Below are 19,392 nucleotides of genomic sequence, written 5' to 3'. Positions count from 1 at the left end.
ATATTTCATTTATCTTTGCCATCCTGTTAAGTCTAAGTGCAGTCTTGAAGTCTGCAACTGGGGCAGAAGGAGAATATCCTAAAGTGGACCCGGTTGACCTTGAAGTTTGAGCAGATGATGCTGGGGCATTTGGAGATAGAGGGCCCAGGAATAGTGACAGTGACCAACCTGGGTGCAGGATCATCCTCCTCAGCTCAAAGTTCAGTGTTGGGGATGTAGACAGATCGAAGGTGAAGGAGCGGGTACCTCTGAATGGTCCTGAGAGGAGACTTCGGCGAGGGTAGTGTCTGTAAGTGTTTCCTGCTCTGGCTGGCTGCCTACTGGCTCCACCCTTTCTCCATGTGAGGAAGGGATACTTGGAGGGTGATCAAGGACACTCTTCCCCATTGATGCTGAGCACGAAACGCTAAAGCGATGGAGTGCAGGTCTATGTTAATCTCTAGCAGCCATTGTACATTTTGCTGGGCCCAGCTTTCCATGACAGCCTTCAACTCATTCAGGAAAACAGCCAGGCACATGTACACTAGAGCCAGCATACTACTCCTCCAATCTTCAATCCAGCTTACTGAATGCCTGACAAAGCAGCCTCATCCTGGGCCTACACCTTTTCATCAGTCATTAACAGCTGACACAAAGGGGTCCTCCTGAAAACTTTCTTGTGAGCTCCAGGACTTTCTCCTTGTAGCAGGTGAGGAGATTATGTTGGCCAAGTCCTCTACTCTTCATAGGCTACTTCCTCTTGCAATGGGACAGAGGGAAGGATTGAGAGAGCTGAAAGTATCAGCTATTAATTGTGGTACAAGTGCAGGGAAGGTGGTGAGGTATCTGAAAAGAGTGAGCTGGAAGGGAAGATGACAGAGGGATTAGTATTTTAGAGGGATGGAATAGGCAAGAGCCATTTAGGGAAGACGCTGCATTTGATAGTGAGTGGTCAACAATAAGCTTTGGTGGGAGGTAGGTGCAATTTCTGGTTTAGAGTGAGATTTGAGGTAACCAAGAGAAGATGACTGTAGGTGTCCTTGCGGAGTGCAGCAGCACATTAACCGTCTTGTAGCCTCACTACACATTCATCTGAATTATGGACACTGCACTGACCCAGGAAGCTGAGTGCTTGGATCCAATTAATAGAGGGAAGAATTGAAATAAAGTCTAAAAATGAACTTTAAGGCACATGAACAGACACACCCCTCAGTGAGATTATCCTTGCTTTCTCTCCCAGTATATCCAAGTGCAGTACTGATGTCCACAGCTTGGATACTGGGAACCTAACTATAATTGTCTTGGAAGACTTGGCTGATCAATCCTATGGGTTTTTGGGTCTATAGGGCCTTGGCCTGTTGAGAGTCTCCTGTTCAAATGGAAGCCCACCCTTTGTATGCTTTAGCATAACCAAGAGGGAAAGCTGGAGGACTTAGGCATCTTTGGAGTCTTCTAAGAGGAAGCTTCCATGGGTTCTTAGTATGGCTTCTCCTTTGTCTCTGTGAGAGGAAGGTACAGCCTGAGTAAGTTTGAGGCCCTTCGTCCCTCTTTTGCCTTGCTGTTGATGCTGAGCACCAATGGCTACAACGGTACAGAGGTCTATGCAAATCTCCACAGTCACTGAGTGTACTGGTCCCTGACCTTACTAGTTGCACACATGCCAGAGACAGCATGGAACGGAACATGTTGGGCACTCTCTATCCTTCGTTCCAGTTACCATCCATCTCCATCAAACCTGCCTCTCTGCACAGTCTACAATGACCAATGGGATTATCAACCCACGGCTAAAGTAAGAGCAATGTGCTCACCAGATTGTGCTCCTGAGTCTAATCTAGAAAGAGAACTCATCAAGGTGAAAGTCTCAGATCTGGTGGAGGGTGCAGGAAGTGGAAGCCTTGCAGGGTTCAGTAGCTTCCTCATTCAGTGTTAGCTGAATGTGGACAGCACTGCCGTCCTTCTCATTTGAGTTTGCTGGGGCTCTGCTTAAAATAAGAGGAGGAATTAGTTATGTGAAGAGGATAAAAGCTTATTCAGGATAAGAATGGGTTATCAGTGAAGTTACTGGGAGAGCAGTGCAGCACAGCACAATGAGTGTCACTCGGTTCATTGCTCATGAAGGTCTCAACATCTCCATATGAGCTCTCTACCTTGGTCAAATCCAGCATTTTCTCCTCCTTTGAGGTGAGACGCCTAATGTGCACGCCGCCACTGCTGGGCTTGGCTCTCTCCACCCGGATAAGAGAAATGTTTGCCTGCAATGAGACAAAGGGAAGGATTGAAGATGATGGAGCTGGATGGGGGAGCCATTAAAGAGGAGGTGAGGTGTCCTCAGGGAGTGAGTAGGGAATGCAGAGGGTAGGGAGGGTTTATGGTTTGAGAGGACAAGGTGGCTGAGAGCTGTTGAGTAGATATGCTACATGCAATGCTGAGAGTTGCAGGGCATGGACCTTGGTGAAAGATTTATGCAGTGACCGAGTGTGCATGGATAATGATGGCCCTCTAAGTGTGAGATAGAGGAAAGAAAATGGCAGAACTTCATTCAGGATTGCTGGGCATTTCCTTTCGCTCACAGTGCTCCAAGTCCCTAGCCCCACCCATCTTGTGGCATGGTCTCCTTTGCTTTGGGGGTCTGGAGGAAAAAGCACAACCCTCCACCATGTCCGCCAGGCCCTCCTGCAAGTCCCTGCTGGAGGAACGAGGTGTGAGCTTCGCTATTTGCATCATTTGCTGAGTCCAAACGTTGCAGAATGACGGTGTAAGGGGCAATTCCTGACTTACAGTGTCCAAACTACATGCAGAAAATGGCACTGGCAACGTGAACATTGCAAAATCCCCAGCAACAGTGAGCAACCCTTTCACTCCTTTCACACTGGTCACCATGCAGAGCGATGAAATAATTAATGAGCTGAAGAGTGAATAATTGTGTGAGAAGCAACAACATGGGCTATGGTGAACCACCTGCAATGAATCTCCCTGAAAGTGACACCTCACCAAGAAAATAGGAAAACTCTGCACTACGTCTTGTTTACTCAACCACATTCTTCTCATGAGACCAAAAGGTAGCTATCCTCCCACCCACTCAACCATGTAAACCCCTGATGAACCCACACACTTAGAAGATATGGATGGCAGCATTCATAAGTTGTATAATTAAACATTTGCCTAAAAACAATACACAGTGCTCTCAATTATATCTTAATCATTTATCTGAAAAGGTGGAGAAGCGTGTGTACTATACCTTTGTATTGTTCCCCCTATTTACATTCAATTTGTAAAATTGCAGTGGTCACCCAGGGGTCTGTTAGGTACCTTCAGCGATAGCATGCATTGTGTGAAATTAGGAAGAAAAGAATTAAAACATATTTATTGAAGTGATATTTATTGCAACTTCAAAAAATGCCAGAGTTGGCTGTTATGAGGTAAATCAGCTAAATAAGAGTTGAGTTAAGAACCTTCAAAAAGAATGGAATTTACTTTTCTGTATTTTTGTCTCTTTTGTTACCTTTGCACAAATGAAGTCATTGTTATGAAGAATATAAAGTAATAAAACTGTCTGATAGTGTTTCATTGTAACATCATCAAAGGGATTCAGGTGATATTGTAAACCACAAATCTACAGTTTAACCAGCTTACAAAGTCATCTGAGCTCTCAGATTGAGTTTCAGGTTTATAGTATACTCCTGGTTACCTGCTGTTTGTCGCAGAATGTGAAATGTTAATGAGATCATAGCATTGAAACAAGATGACACTATGCGGTTTAAACTGTGGTCTTAGCTGTTGCTTACTTATCACGTCAACGGAATTGAAGATTTTTTTAAAAATTGTAAGCCGAATCTGCAGTGCAATTTGTGATGCCTGCTAATCTGGCAGTATTGGATTTAAAATTTCTAATAGCAAAGTCTATTGTTAAATCAAAGTCCAATAACATCGATATGAGTTAATTTGTTGGAAATCCATTGCTGCATGTGATGAAATTGGACACTGCATTCAGTAACATTTTACATTTAAAAATAATTTTACTGGTCAAATGAATAAACAGATCTGAACTGTACTACCAAGGGTGAGAGAGATTTAGTATAAGTACAAATTGGGGATGCATGAACATATAGTATACAAATTAGGAGGAGACCATACAATTCTTCAAGCCTGCTCTGCCATTCAATAAGATTATGGCTGATCTGATTATTTAACTATTCCCATCAACGTTCACCCTTTACTTATTGTGAATCTATCTACTTCTTTCTTAAAAACGATTAAAGACACAGCTCTTGCCTTTTTTTCAAGTAAGAAAGTTCCAAAGACTCATTGCCACCCGTGAGAAATCAATTCTGCTCATCTCTGTCTTATATGGGTGACCCATTATGTTTAAATGGAGAACTCAAGCTCTATATTGTCCCACATGATGAAACATCCTTTCCACATCCATCCTGTCAATGTCCCCAAGGTTCTAATGTTTCAGACAAAAAAAACTTAAGGATTAGAACGAACATTAAAAAATCGGAACAATTGCACCCTAGGTAAGGCAGTGCAGCTTCCGAAAGTGTAAGTGTAGACACCCAACACCCTACAGAGGCATGACTGTATGGAATCCATTAAAGGGCAACTAGCAGACAAGAGTGTGTGGGAGAAGCACTATCTGGAGGCATAATTACTGCAGTCTGATGCCTAGTTATGACAGAATTCTTTCAAAGCATTGCCCTTCAATAGTGTTTTGTATGTTTTTTTGCATGGAACTAGAGCAAAATTAAAATGACCAATTAGGTTAGTCTATTAAAATGCAATCAAGGGGAGAATCTCTTGGAAGAAAAACACTGATTGAATGCCTAGAACCTACAGTAAATTTATTCCAATAACTGTCTACTTTTTTTTAATTCCTGATCCCTTCCTGGGAAGTTGCAATGCATATACTTCAGTTTGCCTACAATTGTTTTTAAAGTAACACAAGCGTTTTGCATTTTATAGATTATTCCAAGGCATTGTTCTGTGCAGCAATCTTGTGTAAGGATTTGAAAGCATAGAGGGATAAAAGTAATTAAGAAAATGGTTCCAGGGATAATGTATCTCAGATATGTGAATGGATTGGCAAAGCTGAATTTTCTCCTCAGAATGTAGAGAGGTGATTTGACAGAGTTACTCAAAATGCTGAGGAGACTAGACAGAGTGGATCGGGAGACACCAGGGACCCAGATCCGATTCCCGCCTCGGGGACTGTCTGTGCGAAGTTTGCACATTCTCCCCATGTCTGTGCGGGTTTCCTCCAGGTGCTCCAGTTTCCTCCCACAATCCAAAGATGTGCAGATTCTGGATTAGTGGTGCTGGAAGAGCACAGCAGTTCAGGCAGCATCCAAGGAGCAGCAAAATCAATGTTTTAGGCAAAAACCCTTCATCAGGAATACAGGCAGAGAGCCTGAAGGGTGGAGAGATAAGTGAGAGGAGGGTGGGGGTGGGGAGAAAGTAGCATAGAGTACAATAGGTGAGTGGGGGAGGGGATGAAGGTGATAGGTCGGGGTGGGGGGAGGGTTGGAGTGGAGAGGTGGAAAAGAAGATAGGCAGGTAGGACAAGTCATGGGGACAGTTCTGAGCTGGAGGTCAGGTGAATTGGCCATGCTAAATTGCCCATAGTGTTAGGTGTATTAGTCAGAGGTAAATGGGGGAATAGGTCTAGGTGGGTTACCCTGCTGAGGGTCGGTGTGGACTTGTTGGGCCGAAGGGTCTGTTTCCACACTGTAGGGAATCTAATCTCTAATCTAATCATTAACAAAGGAGCTGAGAAACAGAGAGTACTGATGTAAAGTGAGCAGCAAAAAACATAAAGGTGGCATGAAGCACAATGTTTAAAAACAAGTGATTAGTATCTGAGATGTTGCCTGAGATGTGATGGAGGGCGATTTGGCTTTGAAAGGGGAATGGGTTTATCATGAAAAGATAAAACAAAATTGAAGAGCTACAGAGAATGTGTGGTGCAATACGACTAGTTGAGTTACTTCTTCAGAGAGCTAGCATGAGCTTGAGGAGGCAAATTGTCTCCTTGTGTGACACAATCATTCTGAGATTAGTTTGCAGTTGACTGCTGAGCCTTTCAAAGATGGCCACAGGACCAGATAGATCTCACCACTGACCCAATGACTGAGTGGAAAGTGCAGTGGCATCTAAACACGAGGGTGTTCAACTTCTGTTCCAGAAGATTTTGGGGGGGGGATGCCTCATCACAAAGGGGGAGCGGATTTTGATCTTGAGAGGGGAATGCAATTTCAGTGAGATTTGGGGTGCAGTTTGCATGTGAGGCTGTCTGATACTGAGGGCATTTGGAGCAGGTGGAGAGAAAACACTGCTCCTGCTCTCATCCCACAAGAAATGGTGAAAAGACACCTGTATTTCTCTGAGGCTGTTCACGCATCTTGGTAACTTTTGCATTTCCCAGGTTTTATACCAACTAGACCCAAGATTTTCCATGGGATAACACTATTCAGGATTATGTTAGATGACTATCCTACATCCCACCTGAGTAGAACCTGAAGGCAATTTCCAAATAGATTCAAAACTTTTGCCACTATAACCCCATTGCCCCACCACCATCTGGACTCAATTCCACCTGTTCCCGCCACATTAAAATTCTGCTTCATTAACTCTGCTTTTCCCATCGCAGTTGCCGGATAAACTGCCGACTATTTCAATCTTGTGCCTTTTCATTATTTTAGTTTGAGTTGCCAAGATGGCTACCAACCACCTGCGTGTACAAATGCCTGAGATTTCATTTTTTACTCATTTGTGTGATGCGGGCAGCACTGGCTGACCAGCATTTATTGCCCTTCCCAGTTGCCCTTGAGAAGGTGATGGTGAGCTGCCTTCTTGAACTACTACAGTCCAAACTGCTGTGAGTTGACCCACAATTCATTAGGGAGGGAATTCCAGGATTTTGACACAGTGACAGTGAAAGAACAATATATTCCAAGTCAAGGTGGTGAGTGGCTTGGAGGAGAACTTGAGCAGGGTGGTGTTCCCATACAACTGCTGTCCTTGTCTTTCTAGATGGAAGTGGTCATGGGTTTGGAAGATGCTGTCTGAGGATCTTTGGTGAATTTCTGCAGTGAATCTTGTAGCTAGCACACACTGCTGCTACTGAGCGTCTGTGGTGGAGGGAGTCAATGCTTGTGGATGCAGTGCCAATCAAGCAGGCTGCTTTGTCCTTGATGGTGTTAAGCTTCTTGAGTGTTGTCGGAGCTGCATTCATCCAGGTAAGTGGGGAGTATTCCTTCATACTCCTGACTTGTGTCTTGGAGATGGTGGACAGGCTTTGGGTTGTCAGGAGGTGAGTCACTTGCCGCAGTATTCCTTGCCTCTGACCTGCTCGTGTAGCCACGATGTTTATGTGGTGAGTCCAGTTGAGCTTCTGCTCATTACATCACACCACCTTGACAGAGCCAATCCCCTTATGCAGAGCCGTTTGGCTCTCCCACTCACCACCCCACCAACAATCCCACGATCTTCAAATCTCTGACATCCATTCCACTGCTGCCAAGCTGCAAGGCCTGCTATTTTGCTTAGTGAGTAGGGCAATCAGTGCAGTGATAGTTGAGACACCAAGGGTTTGTTTCTGTATTGAAACCATATATATTCAAGTTATAGAGTCGTAGTAATAGAGATGTACAGCATGGAAACAGACCCTTCAGTCCAACCCGTCCATGCCAACCAGATATACCAACCCAATCTAGTCCCACCTGCTAGCACCTGGCCCATATCCCTCCAAACCCTTCCTATTCATATACCCATCACAATGCCTTTTAAATTTTGCAATTTTACTAGCCTCCACCACTTCCTTTGGCAGCTCATTCCATATATGTACCTCCCTCTGTGTGAAAACGTTGCTCCTTAGGTCTCTTTTATATCTTTCCCCTCTCACCCTAAACCTATGCCCTCGAGTTCTGGACTCCCTGACCCCAGGAAAAAGACTTCGTCTATTTATCCGATCTATATCCCTCAGAATTTTGTAAATCTCTATAAGGTCACCCCTCAGCCTCCGAGACCCCAGGGTAAACAGACCAGCCTGTTCAGCCTCTCCCCATAGCTCAAATCTTCCAACCCTGGCAACATCCTTGTAAATCTTTTCTGAATCTTTTCAAGTTTCACAACATCTTTCCAATTGGAGGGAGACCAGAATTGCACGCAATATTCCAACAGTGGTCTAACCAATGTCCTGTACAGCTGCAACATGACCTTCCAACTCCTGTACTCAAAACTCTGACCAATAAAGGAAAGCATTCCAATCACTTTCTTCACTGTCCTATCTACCTGCAACTCCACTTTCAAGGAGCTATGAACCTGCACTCCAAAGTTACTTTGTTCAGCAACACTCTCCAGGACCTTATCATTAAATGTATAAGTCCTTCCAAGATTTGCTTTCCCAAAATGCAGCACCTCGCATTGATCTGAATTAAACTCCATCTGCCACTTCTCAGCCCATTGGCCCATCTGGTCAAGTTCCCATTGTAATCTTCTTCGCTGTCCTTTATACCTCCAATTTTGGTGTCATCTGCAAACTTACAAACTATAGCTGTTATGCTCACATCCAAATCATTTATATAAGTGATGAAAGGTAGTGGACCCAGCACCGATCCTTGTGGCACTCCACTAGTCACAGGCCTCCAGTCCGATAAACAACCCTCCACCACCACCGTCTGTCTTCTACCTTTGAGCCAGTTCTGTATCCAAATGGCTAGTTCTCCCTGTATTCTGGCGTACTGTAGTGTCTGTTGATTTCAGTGAGCTAACAGTTAGGAGTTAAACTCTGCCTTGAGTGGTATTAATATGGACAGTGCATCTTTATTCCAGGCAATGACCATCCCATTGCTTTGCAGTGATGCATGCACAGCTGCTGCACCACCTAGTGGTGGTGTTGGCAGTAGACACAGCCTTCTATTACAGAAACTGGTATTGACCCTCCCTTAAAAGATATGCTGACCATCAGGAAGTGGCATTACATCAGTGCCCAAAATTCTGCTGAATTGATTCCAATTCCCATTGCTTTTTACACTTTACGCACTGTCAAGCACATCCAGCCAGTTTCTGACATAAGTTGAGAATCTCCCCCCAAAAGGTGGCAGGGTGGCATGGTAACTCAGTGGTGAGCACTACTGCCTCACAGCACCAGGGATCCAGGTTCGATTCCAACCTTGGGTAACTGTCTGTGTGGAGTTTGCACATTGTCCCCCTGCGTGGGTTTCCTCTGGTGCTCCAGTTTCCTCCCACATTCCAAAGATGTGTAGGTTAGGTGAATTGGCCATGCTAAATTGCCCATAGTGTTTGGTGGTTTAGTCAGAGGGAAATGGGTCTGGGTGGGTTACTCTTAGGAGGGTCAATGTCGACTTACAGAGTCATAGAGATGTACAGCATGGAAACAGATCCTTCGGTCCAACCCGTCCATGCCGACCAGATATCCCAACCCAATCTAGTACCACCTGCCAGCACCCGGCCCATATCCCTCCAAACCCTTCCTATTCACATACCCATCCAAATGCCTCATAAATGTTGCAGTTGTACCAGCCTCCACCTCTTCCTCTGGCAGCTCATTCCATACACGTGACACCCTCTGCATGAAAAAGTTGCCCCTTAGGTCTCTTTTATATCTTTCCCCTCTCACCCTAAACCTATGCCCTCTAGTTCTAGACTCTCCCACCCCAGGGAAAAGACTTTGTCTATTTACCCTATCCATGCCCCTCATAATTTTGTGAACCTCTATAAGGTCATCTCTCAGCCTCCAACGCTCCAGGGAAAACAGCCCCAGCCTGTTCAGCCTCTTGTTGGGCCGAAGGGCCTGTTTCCACACTGTAGGGAATCTAATCTAATCAAACACAGGTACGTGCAGAGGGACCTGGTCTTGCAAACTTAAGAAATAACAAGCCGATGGAGACGTGGCTAGTGGAAGCTTTTATATATTAACCAGAAACAAATTACTCTTGTTGTGTTTTTGTACTTGTCGGGATGAAATATATATCAGCAAATGGAAAATTCTGCTGCTGTTTACCTTGAGTACTAGCAAGGCAGTTAGATTAAAAATGGTTGTAGCAGTAAGATTTCAACCAGGGGAACATGTAGAAGACTTTATTGGGGAAATGTGCTAATTGGCACTCTCAGCAAGCAGTTGTGTATGAAGGGAATGCAGGCTGGAGGGAAGGATGTAACCCTGGAGTGTTACTTTCTGACCCATGCCTTCTGGAGCAAGAGAGCAGTGAATTTATTGTATGTATATATATATTGGTGACATAAGAGTGTAACACCCTGCGGATTTGGGTGACAGCCTGATGCGCTTTGTTCATGCGTTTTACAATGTCTGTCAAATTCTTTTTTTTCTACAGCCTTGTAATCCACACCTAGTTATCTGATATTTGCTATGTAATACGCTGTTAGGTCCTCCAGGTCTCTGCAATTACTGTACTTTGTACTTACTGAATAGTTCATAGTTACTGGATATACTTTGGGCAAATATTTAATAATGTGGATGCCAACCTTGGTTTTGAATGATGATATTGTGTCCAATTCAAGAATTATTTTATGCATCACTTCAGAAGGGCATACTGTAACAGTGAAATTTTAATTCAGAACTGTCAAAATATATTTTTGCAGTAAACTTTGCAGTTAGGTTATGCTGTATCAAGCAGCACTAATATCTCTCCATGAAACTGACCTACTGTTCATTTTGGTGTCAATTTGCACTGCAGATCATGAAATACAGCAGAAACAAAGAGTCTCTGATACTTAAAAAACACACCATAGCTTGTGGCTGTGAGAAATCCAATTCATCTCCCTTGGGTTGGCAGAATAAAATCACACTAGTGTCTCAATTTTTCAAACCAAACAACTTACATTTACATTATATGCTTTTGAATGGGAAGTAATTTGGGTTCAAATAAAGTACACTATACCCAAGAGTTAAAACGAGTCTCAATGGCTATCCACTAAATTGGTTATGAGTAATAAATAGTACAGGTCTATTATTTTTTGCAGATAATGAGTATACATTCTGGGAAGATTTCAGTGGAGAACTAAAGTATTCTTTTGTATTTGAAGTCCCTTCAGAAAATCATAACACAAAGTAGAAGGCTGAATGTAATTTAGTCAATAATTGACTCATTTAGAACTAGAGTCATTAATTTTAATTTAGGGCGATAAATGCGTGTTTCTCCAAATCATTTTAGATGTTGCAGTTTTCCAACTGCTACAAAGTCAGAAGAAAAATTATTCTAACTCACATGTAACTGAGTAGCCAACCATAAAATTGGCAGACTTTAAATTGCAATTTTCAATTTTTTAGATGTCGGAAGTTTGCATTTTTCTGTAAGTGAGAGATGTCAGTGGCTAGTGACAGCTTATATTATTCCTAAATTAAGTACAGTACTGAATGGGTGCACCACACAACCCTTCCTACTGGAAACCATTTTAACTCCCAATCTACAACAGCCCTTGAATGTGAATTAGAAACAGAAAATGTTGGAAATACTTGGGGGGGAGGGGGGGAGGTTGACGGGAACTGTGGTGAGAGAGAAGCACAGAGTAAACATCTCAAGTCTCTCATCAAAACTGGGATAGGTTAGAGATGTAATATGTCTAGATTAGAGTGGTGCTGGAAAAACACAGCAGGTCAGGCAGCATCCGAGGAGCAGGAAAATCATTGTTTCGGGCAACAGCCCTTCATCAGGAACAGAGGCAGGGTGCCTGCAGGGTGGAGAGGTAAATGAGAGGGGGATGGGGGTGGGTAGAAAGTAGTGTAGAGTACAATAGGTGAATGGGGGTGTGGATGGAGGTGATAGGTCAGAGAGGACGGTGGGGGTAGGTTTCAAAGAGTACCATGGGTGAATGGGGGCAGGGATGAAGAAGGTGACCAGGTAGTCTGTGACTACTGGTCAGGTCCACACCCAACAACCCACCTTTCCTTCCTGGCGCTCTCCCCTGCCACCGCAGGAATTGCAAAACCTGCACCCATACCTCCTCCTTCACCTCCATCCAAGGCCCCAAAAGAGCCTTGCAGATCCATCAAAGTTTTACCTGCACATCCACCAATATCATTTATTGTATTCATTGCTCCTGATGCGGTCTCCTCTACATTGGGGAGACTGGACGCCTCCTTGCAGAGCGCTTTAGGGAACATCTCCAGGACACCCACATCCATCAACCCCACCGCCCTGTGGCCCAATATTTCAACTCCCCCTCTCATTCTGCCGAGGACATGCAGGTCCTGGACCACCTCCACGGCTGCTCCCTCACCACCTGACCCCTGGAGGAAGAACGCCTCATCTTCCGCCTCAGAACACTTCAACCCCAGGGCATCAATGTGGACTTCACCAGTTTCCTCATTTCCCCTTCCCCCACCTCACCCCAGCTCCAACCTTCCAGCTTAGCACCATCTTCATGACCTGTCCAATCTGCTAATCTCCCTTCCCACCTACCCACTCCACCCTCCCCTCTGACCTATCACCTTCATCCCCACCCCCATTCACCCATTGTACTCTATGCTACTTTCTCCCCACCCCCACCCCCACCCCCATCTTGTTTATCTCTCCACCCTGCAGGCACCCTGCTTCTATTCCTGATTAAGGGCTTTTGCTCGAAACATCAATTTTCCTGCTCCCCGGATGCTGCCTGACCTGCTGTGCTTTTGCAGCACCACTCTAATATAGACTCTGGTTTCCAGCATCTGCAGTCCTTGATTATACCTTGAGATGTAATATGGGTTGAGCAAGTGCAAGTTGATAGTGGGATGAAAATAGGTCAAAGAGGAATGTCTGTCATTGAGTGGAGGACAAGAAAGATTAAGTAACTAAATGTTTCATGGTGCATGACCAAAGGGACTAATAACAGAACAAGGAGGAAAAGATTGTCAGAACCCTTTGTAGCATCTATCTGAAAACAAAGAAAAGGAAATAAGAGAGATAAAATAAGCCCACAGAGAAAGATGAAACAGAATGGGGTCAGAGGTATGAACTAAAGTTGCTGAATGCAATGTTCTAGAAAGCGATAAACTGCTCGGTCGAACAAATCCTTGGACAGTGGGAACAATTTAGCATGGCTAATTTGCCTAACCTGCACATCTTTGGACTGTGAGAGGAAAGCAGAGCACCCAGAGGAAACTCACGCAGTCACAGGGAGAATGTGCAAACTCCACACAGACAGTTGCCTGATGCTAGAATTGAACCCACAGTCCTGACGCTTTCAGGCAGCAGTGCTTACCATTGGGAGAAAGTGAGGATTACAGATGCTGGAGATCAGAGTCGAGAGTGTGGTGCTGGAAAAGCACAGCAAGTCAGGCAGCACCTGGGGAGCAGGAGAATCGACGTTTCGGACAAAAGCCCTACATCAATGCTAACCACTGATCTACCATGCCACCCTAATGTATTCACTTCTGAAACCATTCTACCCTATGGTGGAAATAGATGCAATTGAAAGTAAGTCATTCATTCAAGATTACTTTTACTGCAGCCCACGAATACCAAGCCTCTTTATTTTATGTAATTTAACAGAGAAATTGGCCCAACAGATCAGAGAACAACAGCTGTTAATCAAACAATACTTTCCATGGATCGCAACTGTTTCAGCATTCGAACACATGTCTAACTTACTGGACAAATCTCATTATGCATTCTTCATCATTCAGACTACACCTAGGACAATTTTGAGGTTCCCAGAACCAGCAGTTCTATAAGAGCGGGACAGAATTCCTGAAAATTGTGCAGGCCTAGGACCTACATAAGCCGGCAATGGTGCCTGACAGATCATGAGGACTTGGTGTAGATTCACAACCTGAAACATCTCGCACCATTAATTGGCATTGATAAAAATTTGCACTGCCAGCAATTGTGGTTGGCAATCCCTGAATCTGGTCCCAGCTACCATCTTCACAAATGGAGTCTCTTAACTCCATAACAATCTTGTATGTAGTCAATTGATATCCATTGACATGAGATTTTGAGTTCAAAACTGACTAATATCCACTTACTAAATGAAGTCCAACAGGACCAGCAAGTTGAAGTATTCACCAAGTTATCTAAAGTCTGAGACATAGAGACATAGATCAGCCATGAAAAGACACTACATCTCTCTGAAGTGAATTTAACAACATCATTCTCAGTAGTGGTCAATATGAATAGATACCATGTTAATTTGAATAGTAATTTGATTTTCTATTGACAGATTGACTTTTTTTGTCTCTGACATTAATAGATTTGCACAGATGTTGTTTCAGTACATGTACACTTACAGTTAAGAATATAAATGCCTCAGATTACTTGTTTCAATTGACATGCAGAACTCAGTGGACCTAATACACAAATATTGGGTTAAGTTGTGATTGTTTTGTACAACAAATAAATCTAATAGATCTTTGATGTTGTAACATATTGTGGCCATATTTAGGCAATATTTATTAACTTAAGAATTGCATGAAATTGTCTTTTTATTTTCTTAGATTTGCTAACAGATGATTCATCAAAATTACCTTTCCACATTGCTCTGTTACTTTTAATACAGTCATTGAGCTGATATTGGTGCAGATCAAACATATATTGTTTATGTAGAGATAATTTGTGCCTCAGTCCATTTCCTTTATTATTGGAAGAATTCAAACACTACTTAATTAAACATTTTATTAGTTTAAAATTGCTCCCTGCCAATTTAATCTCTCATTTGTTTTCCTTCCATTTTATAAAGCTTTTAACTATTGAGCTACATCCTCTTGGGAAACTTGATGAGACAAATCATGGGGATCTGATGGTTTACATCTGAGAATCCTAAGGGAAACCAGGCAACAAATAGTGGAAACTCATAATGATAATTTTTCAAAATTCAAGAAGATTATGCAAAAGGAATTCATCCTAACCTATTGCTTTCGAATAAAGGGATAGAACAGGAAATGGTGAGAGGTTGTAAATTGTCAGCATCTATAATATTGATGAATTCACTGAGCATATCAAGAAATATAAGTTAATCAAGGAGGACAGAATAGGTTTAAACAATATTGCAGGATAATCTGAGGAAACATCTGAAAGTGGATGGGAGGCATATGTTTAGTAAAGTTTCTATATGAATATTTAAAAGATATATAATACAAATGTCTCATAAAAGACTATTGGAAAACATAATAGAAATGTCAGAAATATGACCCTACATGGATGGAGAAGGTTGAGGATGGATGTTATTTAACACAATTGTAAAGGATCTGAAGTTAGAGTTGAGCAAGCATTATCCAAAACTGTAGATTGTACTAAATTGAGAAGTATAACATGATGTGCAAGATTGTAAGCATATGTAAGAAGGAATGAATGGTAACAGTTTAAGTTCAACCTATAGTGATAGAAGCAATATTTTCTAGAACAACAAAATTTGCATTTATGTATTGCCTTCAGTGTGAAGGGTGCTTCAGAAAGGTTTAAATGATTCAATATTTCAAATATTTCAGTGCTTTAGCATGGATTGAAATCTGTTTGGAAAGATTCAGACCTGGAGGTAGACATTGATTTGAGAAATGGCAACATACTCAAGAATGTCAAAGAAGAAAAGCAGAAAAATAAAGTGGAAGACATTTATTGAGAGTGCTTTTTTTTATAGATGGCATTTGAAGCTGATGTCTGTGAGGAAGGGGTCCCCTTTGACATGCTCAAGGAAACAGCTCTGGTTAGCATAAACCCGGTGAGGGGGAACTAGAAAGCTCCAGGAAGAAGGGAAAGCTGCTAAACAGATGCATTAGTAACATCTGTTAGCTCTTCGCGTTAATTGTTTGATATCAGAGATGAAGGGTTAAGGATTTAGTTTGTGTATCGGAAGCATTCTTAATTAGTGAATGATTTGAACAGAATAGAGCGAGGTCTAATTGTATTTCATGTGGTCTGTCACAGAATCACAGAATTGTTCAGTGCAGAAAGAGGCTATGCAGCCAATGGTGTTTAAATAGGCTTGCTAAATGAGAATTTCACTAAGTACAATTCTCCCACCTTCTCTCTATAACTCTGAGCATTGTCCTTTCCAGTAAAGAGTCTAGGTCCCTTTGAATGTTTCAATTGAAACTGCCTCTCAAGCAGTGTATTCCAGACCTTAGCCACTCACTGTGTGAAAAAGTTTTTCCTCAGGTCACTTTTTTTCTTTTACCAGTATCTGTGTTCTCTCATCTTCAATCCTTTCAGAACAAGGCACGGTTTCTCTCTATCTATTCTATCCAGAATCCCCCAAGATAGTGGGCGGCACGGTGGCACAATTCCCGACTCAGGCGACTGACTGTGTGGAGTTTGCACGTTCTCCCCGTGTCTGCGTGGGTTTCCTCCGGGTGCTCCGGTTTCCTCCCACAGTCCAAAGATGTGCGGGTCAGGTGAATTGGCCATGCTAAATTGCCCGTAGTGTTAGGTAAGGGGTAAATGTAGGGGTATGGGTGGGTTGCGCTTCGGCGGGTCGGTGTGGACTTGTTGGGCCGAAGGGCCTGTTTCCACACTGTAAGTAATCTAATCTAATCTAATCTAATTTCTGATGCCTCAATCTGATATTATTCCCCAGCCCTCTCTTCACCAAGGAAACCAGTCCTAACTTCTCCAAATTATTTCCACACTGAAGTTCCTCATCCATAGAAATATTCTCATGAATATTTTCTCTTCCTCTACCATTACCTTCATTTCCTTCCTTAAGTGCAGAGTGCAGAACTGGACACAATGCTCCAGCTGAGCCTACACTAATATCTTATACAAGATACATCACTTCCTTACTCTTGTATGCCCCTCTCCTGTTAACAAAGCTGGAATGCTAAATTTCTTTTCTGATTGTATTCTCAACCTATTCTGTAATCCTCAATGAAATTGTGCTCAGCACACCAAGGTCCAGGTAATTAATGTATTTGGGAAAAGTAAGGAACTCAGCACTAATCTCTGGGGAGTTCTAATACTAACCCTTCCTCCAGATGGAAACTAAAATCCATTTCTCTCTGCTTCCTGTCACTCAGCTAACTCTGTACCCATGTTGCTACAGTTTCTTTTATTACATGTGCTATAACTTTGTGCACAAGTCTATTGTCAGACTGTTGATGATTGGTGAATAAGGTTTGCACTAGATAAGTTCAAGTCTATAGCACTGAATTGGAGGCAACAGTGATAGGGGTCATTTCAGGAAGAGTGAGATGAGAGAGAGTAAACATTTTGCTGAAAATAACAACATCAAATGTGGAGATGAGATGACTAGTTGAGCAGACTAACAACTGCAGAGGTATTGTAACAAATGGAGAGTCAAAGGGTAGGCAGCTGGGATTCAGTGTAGCCTTGTCCAGCCTACATTCTGCTTGGTATGACCAGTGAGCATAGAAATAGTTTCAGATGTTGGTAAGTAAACAGCCAACAAGCTGCATCACTGAGATTGCAAAGAAGGCATGCTAAATGTCCACAACAGGCCAGTGTATTGCTGTTTCTGGTGATGGCTGAAAAATGTGTTGCTGGAAAAGCGCAGCAGGTCAGGCAGCATCCAAGGAGCAGGAGAATCGACGTTCTGAGCAGGTGTGCCAAGTTTCTGGTGATATTCTGGATTTTTTTAAGCATTTGGCATATTTTTGTGCTGACATTCTTTACTTTACAATAGGTGGTAGTTATCGAAGACTATCTGACCACATTTTATTTAAAAATGTTTTGGGCGTTTCTCCATGATTAATAGACATAATGGATGCTATATTTTTTTTCACCATCTCTGACAATGCCTTTTGAACATAAGCTTTTTAAAGTCACCCACTTGTCCTATCCCACCCAATCAAACTGCCAATTTCCAACTTGCCAATTGCATCATCAGAAACTTTAGGTTCTCCTCACTGAAAGAGGCAGTTTTCAGGGATCCTCCAGTCAAACTGTGCATAATCCTTGTACATGCAAAACTCCTTTAACAGCCCATGCAGGTAAGAGTTATAAATATTCCCCACTCACCCCACACCCCTTACCCAGAACCCCAGCAACCTGTCACCAATCCCACCTTTCCATTTCTGTCAAGTGATTCTGCATATGTCACAAATTGTCAAACAGCACGGATAAGTTACATAAAATAGCTACTTGGGTAATTTACTACAGGAAACTGGCTCTGTCAAGTCAATTTGCTGTTGACCAAGTAGAATCAAGAGGAGTCTGGCTATCAATAAAGTTTGACGGGACATGGATTATATTTTGCCCTATTCTGGAATTCATCTGAGAGTGTTATTTTGTTGTTTGATTTTGAATATGCATGTAGTTCTAAAACCCTGGCCTCAGGAAGAATATGCTTTCCACAGAGAGAGTGCAACAGAGGATGACAAGATAGTTCCTGGGACAGTAGAACTATTCTGCAAGAAGACGTTGAGCAGACTGAGTTGATATTTTCAGAATTAAAAAGAATAAGAGGATGTCTCATACAAACTTGTAAATCTCTTAAAGGGACAGACAGAGTAAATACAGAAAATAATGTTTCCCTTAGCTGTGGTTTCTAGGAGACTATAAATCCATAAGATATATCAACAGGAGTAGGTGTTCTGCTCCTTTGCCTGTGCTGCTATTTATTGGGATCATAGCTGATCTGACATTCCTCACGCTTACTTTCCCACTTTCTCTGTAATCAGTTATTTTACTACCAACCAATAGTGTACCTGTCTCAGCCTTAAATATACATAAGAAATCTGCCCCCACACCTCTCTGCAGAATGGAATCTCAAAGATTCGCAAGCCTCTGAAAGAAGAAAGTCACTCTCGTTTCATTCTTAAATTGGCACCCCTTTATTCAGAGACTGTGCTCCCTGGTCCTAGACTCTCCCATGAGGGGAAGCATTTACCGTGACAAGCTCCTTAGGAATCCTATATGTTTCATTGCGATCACCTCTCATTTTTTGAAACGAGAGTGAGGAGAGTCCCAACCTGTTTAGCCGTTATTCATAAGACAATACCTCCATATCAGGGATTGTTCTAGCTAAGCTTCTTTGAATTTCTCAAATGAAATAATTAATTTCAATTTTAAAAAATGAAATAAAGGGACCACAACTGCTCACAGTACCCAGATGTGGTGTCCCCAGCACCTTATACATTTCCCTCCTCTAAAGCTCCAATCCTCTCGAAATAAGGCCAACCTTCCATCTGCCTTCCTGAATATTGCCTGCACCTAACCTTCTGCTGAACAAAGGATATCATCTCAAATAAAGTCAAACCATTTAGGACTGAGAAGAGAAGGAATTTACTCACACAGAGGATCACTGAACCTTTGGAATTCTTTATCCCAGCAGGCCGTGGAAGTTCACTCACTCATGAAATATGTTTGAGACAGAGATATGTTTCTATTTACTCTGGGATATGGAGATCATGTAGGAATTTTGCTTTAAAATAGTTAGAGTCATAGAGTATTACAACACAGAAACAGACCCTTGAGTGCAACTTGTCCACGCTAACTAGAG

The sequence above is a fragment of the Hemiscyllium ocellatum genome, chromosome 25 (assembly GCF_020745735.1).
Source record: "Hemiscyllium ocellatum isolate sHemOce1 chromosome 25, sHemOce1.pat.X.cur, whole genome shotgun sequence".
In the NCBI taxonomy this organism is placed as follows: domain Eukaryota; kingdom Metazoa; phylum Chordata; class Chondrichthyes; order Orectolobiformes; family Hemiscylliidae; genus Hemiscyllium; species Hemiscyllium ocellatum.
The sequence above is the reverse complement of the archived record's forward strand: the minus strand, read 5'-3'. Positions refer to the sequence as shown.